This window comes from Mastomys coucha, unplaced genomic scaffold (assembly GCF_008632895.1).
Source record: "Mastomys coucha isolate ucsf_1 unplaced genomic scaffold, UCSF_Mcou_1 pScaffold13, whole genome shotgun sequence".
NCBI classification, from domain to species: domain Eukaryota; kingdom Metazoa; phylum Chordata; class Mammalia; order Rodentia; family Muridae; genus Mastomys; species Mastomys coucha.
The window spans coordinates 51,714,218-51,721,682 of NW_022196895.1; positions in this window are offsets into that span (position 1 = coordinate 51,714,218).

Sequence of the window (7,465 nt, forward strand, 5' to 3'; positions counted from 1 at the left end):
GCTTATTTGCAGGACCTCAAGTTCCCGTTCGTAAATCACCCACAGAACGAAGTGAAGCTGCAGGCCGGTTTCCTTCATGCTACTACTGCACCTATGAGGGTATTGTCTTGTACAATATCACAACTAGGATATTGACATATTTCAAAACCACAACATACTTACATCATTAAGATCTGTTATGTTACAATTCTACAGCCATACACAATTCCTTGTCATGTCTACTTCCTCTTTCATCCTTGTTACCCACCAATCTATTCTTCAGTTAATCAACTTCTTATTTGAAGAACATTATACAGGTGAAAAATAAAGTATATAAGTCCTTGTGTCTGCTTCTCTCATTCAACATGATGCCCTCAAAAGCTGTATATACATATGTGTGTATATGAATTCAATTTTATACAAATCAATTATCAAATCAAATTAACATAAAAATCTTTAAGACATCTTCATAAATCTCTAATACTGTGATATAATGCGACATCCATTTTAAGACTAAAAAGCAAAAAAAATTATATAACATAGAAAATAAAGACATGATACAGTTTAGTCAGTAGAGTGCTTGACTTTCAAACTGAAGACCTAAATTCAATCTCCAGGACACACATGAAAAAGTAAAGTATGGTGGTGTATGCTTTTAATCCCAGCCTTAGAAGATAGAGGCAGGTGACAGGTGGATTTCAGGGACTTGCTGGCTAGCAAGCCTGCCTAGCCTTCTTAGCAAGTTCCAAGAAACTAAGATATTCTGTTTCAAAGAAACAAAACAAAGCAACGGTGGAAGACACTTGACAAATGACACCCAAAGTTGTACTCAGGTCTTAACATAACATTTACAAATACTTGATATGCACATGAACATAGAAGAAGACAAATGCAAGAGATATGAACTAGAGAAATATATAAAATGAGACATTAAAAATTCAAAATATGAGAAAGCACGAAGTTTTAATATCCCTTCTCTCTCATTTGGGATTTTTATCTTTATCAACAGTCTAGTTCATTATCATTTGAAAATAGTTTATAGCCAAAATAATGTTTGGCAAGTTTCATGTTAATGACAAAGCAAAAACTCTAAAATAAAATAAGGAATAAGCTGAAATACACTACTAGAGAAAAGTCATTTAATCACAAGTAAAGACTATAAAGGAAAGAAAAAAGAAAGAAAAGCATAAACTATAATATAATAAAAACAGTGAGTATTGACCTTACCTGTCAATAATTACCATAAATGTAGGTAGATTAAACTCTACAATTAAAAATATAGTGCCTGAAATTTATATATGCTTCTTATGATAGACTTACTACACCTATAAGAACATAAAAAGTAAAAGAAAGGAATGAGATATCTATGCAATTTAATCCAAAATCAATTATATATATGACTTTATCATATATATGTATATAAAATGATACAGTACAAACATACAAAGCAAGCATTAATAGACCTGAAGAAAAATGTCTCTTAATACCATAATATTATTGAGCTTAAGTAACACAATCTTAGTAATAGACAATATCATCTAGATGGAATACTGACAAAGAAAGAACAGATTGAAAGTGTACCTTACACCATTTTGACTTAAAATAAATCTAAAAAAGAAAAAAATTATCTTTAACATAAAAAGAATGCACAGCATTCTATAGGGCCAAAATTACTTTACTAGCAAAACCAGACATGGATACAGCTGAAAAACATAACAAGAGGGTCATAAACTCGATAAACATAAACATAAGAATTCCTCAACAGAAGAGCTTGACAAACAAAATCCAACAGCATATTAAAATATTATTTACCATAATCAAGCAGTGTCCAGCCCAGGGATTCGAGGATGTTTCAACACATGTAATATAAATTAATAAATTTGTCATATGATATCAAATGAATAAAAGAGAAGGATTATATAATCTTGTCATAGATGAGAAAACACAGTTGATAAAATTTAACATTATTTTGAGACTAAAATCTGTAAGCTAACAAAGTACATAAGAAATGTAAGTCAATATAATAATAGCCAAGTATAATAGATCAACAATTAGGAAATACTGACACTTCTTCAAGACCTGTCACTAAACAAGGATGCCTACTTGTGTTGGGTATCTTTGTCATAGACTAGAAGAGGGAACCTCAACTGAGGAATCACCTCCATTAGATCGGCCTGTGGGCATCTCTGTGGAGCATATTCTTGATTATCGATTAATGAGGGAGGGCCCAATCTACTGAGGGTACCCATGGACAAGTGATCCTGGATGGCATAAGAGAGAGAGTAAACGGGGGAAGGAATCCAGTAGGCAGTGTTTTCTCTGTGCTCTCTGCTTCAGCTCCAGCCTCAGGCTCCTGTCTCAGCTTCCCTCCATGGTGGACAATAACCCATAATTCAAGTTATCTCTTTATCTTTTCTCTCCCTAAGTGGTTGTTTGTCAGTGTTTTCTCACAGCAACAGAAAGCACACCAGGACAGCATTCTTTCACGTTCATCCAGCACAGTAATAGAAGCTGTGGAAGCAGTTAGGGGAGAGAGAGGAGAGAGAGAGAGAGAGAGAGAGAGAGAGAGAGAGAGAGAGAGAGAGACTAGAAAAGAGTAAAACTGATAGTGTTTACTGATGCCATGAACTAGTGAAGAGAAAGCTCTGCAGATGGAGCCAAAGAAACTATGTAGAATAATTGAATGATTTTTGACTAAGTTCCAGGGTACAAAAATCAATATGCAGAAATCAGTAGTGTCATCATACACCGGTAGCAAAGTATCATGAAAATAATGCCATTTATGATAATCACATAATAAAAGCATATCTGAGGCTAAAAATGTGAAACATCTCTAAAGGAAAACAAAAAAATCATTGATGAAAGATATTGAATAGGACCCAGAAAAAATGGAAAGATACCTAATGTTCATAGATTAGGATAAATAATATTCTTAAAATAGCTGTGAAATATGAGGTGATCTGTATAGTCAATGTACTTCCTACAAAAAAGAAAAGAGCAGTCCTAAAGTTCATACTAGAACTACCAGAGAGACAGGGAGAAGGGAAGGGGAGAGAGGGGGTGGAAGTGGAAGGAGGGAGAAGGGAGAGGGAGGGAGGGGGATGGAAGAGGAAAGAGGGAGAAAGAAGGGAGAGAGAAGGAGAGGGACAAGGGGGAGGGGAAGGGAGGGGAAGAAGGGGGAGGGAAGATGATAGAAACTGAGAAACAGAAGCATTCAGGTAGCTAAGGCAATTCTGAGGGGGAAAAAGGTAAGAAAACAGGAGGCATTATAGTATAGTGAGAATTTTGTAATTTTGGTTTATTTGGAAAACCCAGAAATGTTAGGGGAAAATGTTTTTGTTTTGATCCCAGGAGTAGGAACATGGGTCCACTTCTCAGCAGCTGATTATGATTTGCCTTGTGCTCCAGCAGGGGCGTGGTTCTGCCAACTGGAGATAATTTCCATGAGTGTGTCATATTTGGGATTCTGTGGACTTTTCAGAAAGTATATAAGTGCTAGAACCCTGATAGATATGGATAGATATGTGGCTGGTTGGTGGTTGGATGCTGTTGATTGTAGCCCGTTGCCATTTGTATCAGTTTTTGCAGTTTGTCAAGTAGTCTTGCTCAAAGAGACCAGAAGAAAATAGATAATCCTGACAGCAAAGATCACACTTGCCCCAGGGAATTCGACACCCCTAGTCAGCAAAAAGTAGTCTAATGATATCATATGATGACTTTTTAATGTATATTTTTTGTTTTTTATAATTGATTTGTTTTTATTTTAGGTGTACTGATGTTTTGCCTGCATTTGTCTGTGTGATGGTGTCAGATCCCCTGGAACTGGAGTTTGGATAGTTGTGAGCTGCCATATGGGTGCTGGGAACTAAACCTGGTTTCTCTGGGAGAACATCCAGGGATCTTAACTGCAGAGTCATCTCCCCAACCCCTGACTTTAATCAGGGATCTCTCTCTCTCTCTCTCTCTCTCTCTCTCTCTCTCTCTCTCTCTCTCTCTCTCTCTCTCTCTCTCTCTCTCTCTCTCTCTCTCTCTCTCTCTCTGACTCTTCTATCCTCCTTTCCCTACAACCTAGTGCTAGGGGGTTGAAAGCATGAACGAAGAGGAATGGAGAAGGGTGGAAAAAAAAAGAACCCACAAAATGGGCAAAAGTCCAGCCACATTATACCATCTAACTTTATAAATTGTTTTGTACTTACTGGTTTTTATAATACTATATTTTGTTTCCCTTTTCTTGGAAGTTCCATTCTCTATTCCATCCCCCACCCCTTGTCGCTTACTAGCTACCTAACTTCTAAGACTAATGTAAACCAAACACACACATCTAAAACTTAAAAGCTAATATCTACTTATAAGAGAAAATATGCAATATTTGTTATTTGGGGTCTGAGTTGTGTTTCTAGCTTTATTCATTTACCTGAAAAATTTATAACTTCATTTTTCTTAATAGCTAAATAATAATTCCATTACATAAAAGTACCACATTTTTATTATCCCTTTATTAATTGATGAACATCTTGGCTGTTTCCAATTCCTGGCTATTCTGAATAGAGCAGCAATAAACATGGATACAGGGTGGCAGGGTGTAGAGTCATTTGGGTAAATGACCAGATCTTGTGGTAAATTGATCTTAAGCTTTTTGAGGAACGTCTACACTGATTTCCTCAGTAGCTGTCTGAGTTTGTACTCTCACCAGAAATGCAAACTAGTGTACTTTCCCCACAGCTTCTTAAGCACCTACTGCCATGTATTTTATTGATTGTGTCCATTCTGACTTGGGCAAGATAACATTTCAAAGCAGAATTAATTTCCATTTCCCTGATAGGTAAGGATGTTGAACATTTTTTAAGTGTTTCTCAGCCATTTATGTTTCATCTTTGGAGAACTCTCTAGAGTTCTCTGTTTATTTCTATATTCCATTTTTGTGTTATTTTCTTGATACTTATTTTTTCTTTTTATTGAAAATAGATCCTTTCCTCCATGGTATATCCTGATTACAACTTCCCCTCTCTCCAGTCTTCCAAATTGCCCCCTACCTCCTTTCCTATCCATATCCTCTCTTTTTCCATATTTCATTAGAAAATGACAGGTTTCTAAGAGATAACAACCAAACATAATGAATGAAGCATAGTATTGTAAAACAAAAACACATTACATTGAAATTGGACAAGGGAAACCAACAGAAGGAAAAGAGCCCAAGAAAAGACCCAAGAAGGAGAATACTTGTTCTCCTTAGAGATTATTTCGTGACTCCTGTGGACTCCTTTGGCCAACAATGGTTAGCATTTGTTTTTATTTTTTAGTTCTCTGAATATTCTAGATTGTAACCCTATGTCAGATGTATAATTGGTAAAGACTTTTCCACATTTAGTAGGCTGCTGCTTTACCTGAAAGATGGTGCCCATACAGAAGTTCTTGTCAGCGTCTTGAATTCTCCAGGACTTTTAATCAGAAAAGGATGGATTTTGTCAAAATGTTTTCCGGTGTCAAATGAGATGATTGTGCATCTTCTGTCTTTCAGTCTATTCATGTGGTAGCTTATATTTACAGATGCTTGTGCCACCTCTGTATCTCTGGTTAAAGTCAACATGATCATGGTGGATAATCTTGATATGATCTTGGATTCAGTTTGTAATATTTTATTGAGAAATTTTGCATTTATGTCCATACGGGATATTGGTATAAATTTTTCTTAGGTTTTTGATGGATGTTATAGTTGTACTATCAGGGTAAATGTGGTCTCATGCAAAGAATTAGTAAATGTTCCTTCAGTTGATGTATTACAAAATACTTTGAGGAGTATTGACATTAGCTCTTCTTTGAACATCTGCATATTATACATACAACATGGAGCTGACAACAAGAATATAAGAAACATTTAAAACTCAGGAGCAGGGAAAGAATAAATCCAGTTTTAGAAACAGGCAATGAATCTAGACATTTGTCCAATGACAAGCTACAAATACCTAACAGGCACATGAAAATAATTCAATATCTCTTATTATCAGATAAAACCATAATAAGCAACATGGAGGTGTAGATCAGCATATCAGTTTCCTTTCCTGTTGAAAACAGCCTGACAAGGTGATGGAGAGATGGCTCAATAGTTTGGAGCACTAGCTGCTCTTCCAAAGGTCATGAGTTCAGTTCCCATCAACCACATGGTGGCTCACAACCAGCTATAATAAGATCTGACACTCTCTTCTGTCATGTGGGTTTCATGTAAATAGAGTACTCATATAAATAAATAAATAAATATTTTTAAAAAGCCTGACAAAAGCAACTTAACAGATGCAGGTTTTTATTCTGGCTTCCACTTAGAAACGTACAGTCCATCAGTAGGGGGAAGTCATGGTAGCTTAAGACATTTTGTCACATTGTAGCTACAGTCAGAAAACAGAGAAGATTAATGCTAAGTACTAATATTTAGCTCTCCTTTTCCTGAAGCCTGGGACCCCAGCTCATGGGATGCTACTACACAAGCCCACAGAATGGTGGGGTCGATCTTTTTCAATTAACCTAATAATAGTCTTCAGAGGCACACCCAGAGTCTAATCTAGGAGAGAAAAACAGAGACAGAAACAAAGACAAAGCAAAGAGTTTGAGTGTGTGCATGCGTGTGTGTGTGTATGTGTGTATGTGTGTGTGTGTAGCTATATAGGTATGTGCACACACACATACACACACCCAAAAGGATTTTAAGTTGTTCTCTATACAGAAATACTAAATGTTAGTTCAATGAGTCTACCCTGATTTGAAGGACACAATATATGCATATATCAAAACAGTACATTTCTCCCAAACATTTTTATGTTTCACTTAAAAAAAGAAAATCAAGCTCTGTCATAAATATATACCAGAACACCAAATCGCACATGCCTAATCAATTTAATATGTGTCAAAAAAGCACATAAATAACTGATGCTCTGAACTTGGTTAAGTGAACAGCAAATCAGTGTTATCTACAAAAGTATTTCAGAAATGGCTCATCTCTAGCTGTTGTCACTCTGTGGCATATGGCAACTGCATATGGTTTGAAGATAGGCTTAGCAACAGTGCACATAGCATTAACTATGTTATGTACTAGAACAATCCATAAGAAATTACTCAGAAATCTCTACTAAATCTCTACTATCCACTTTTTTCCATTAGAAATATTGGGGGAAGGGAGCGAGAAAGAGAAGCAGAAAGCTATTTGGCTAAATATCTATTAACGTCATACTTTGCTTGAAACAATGTTTCATATTCTTCAATGGGGCCATCTTCCTTATTTCTTCAGTTGAAATATAATGCTAGGAAAGACAAAGAACCATGGATCCACTTTCTATTAGATTAGAGTTAGGGCTAGGGTTGCAATTAGGATTTGGGTTACAGTTAGGATTAGGGTTAGGGTTTGACACAATATATACACATATCAAAACAGTAGATTTCTACCAAACAAACACATTGTTATGTTTCAGTTGAAACTATTGTAGACATATACCAGAAC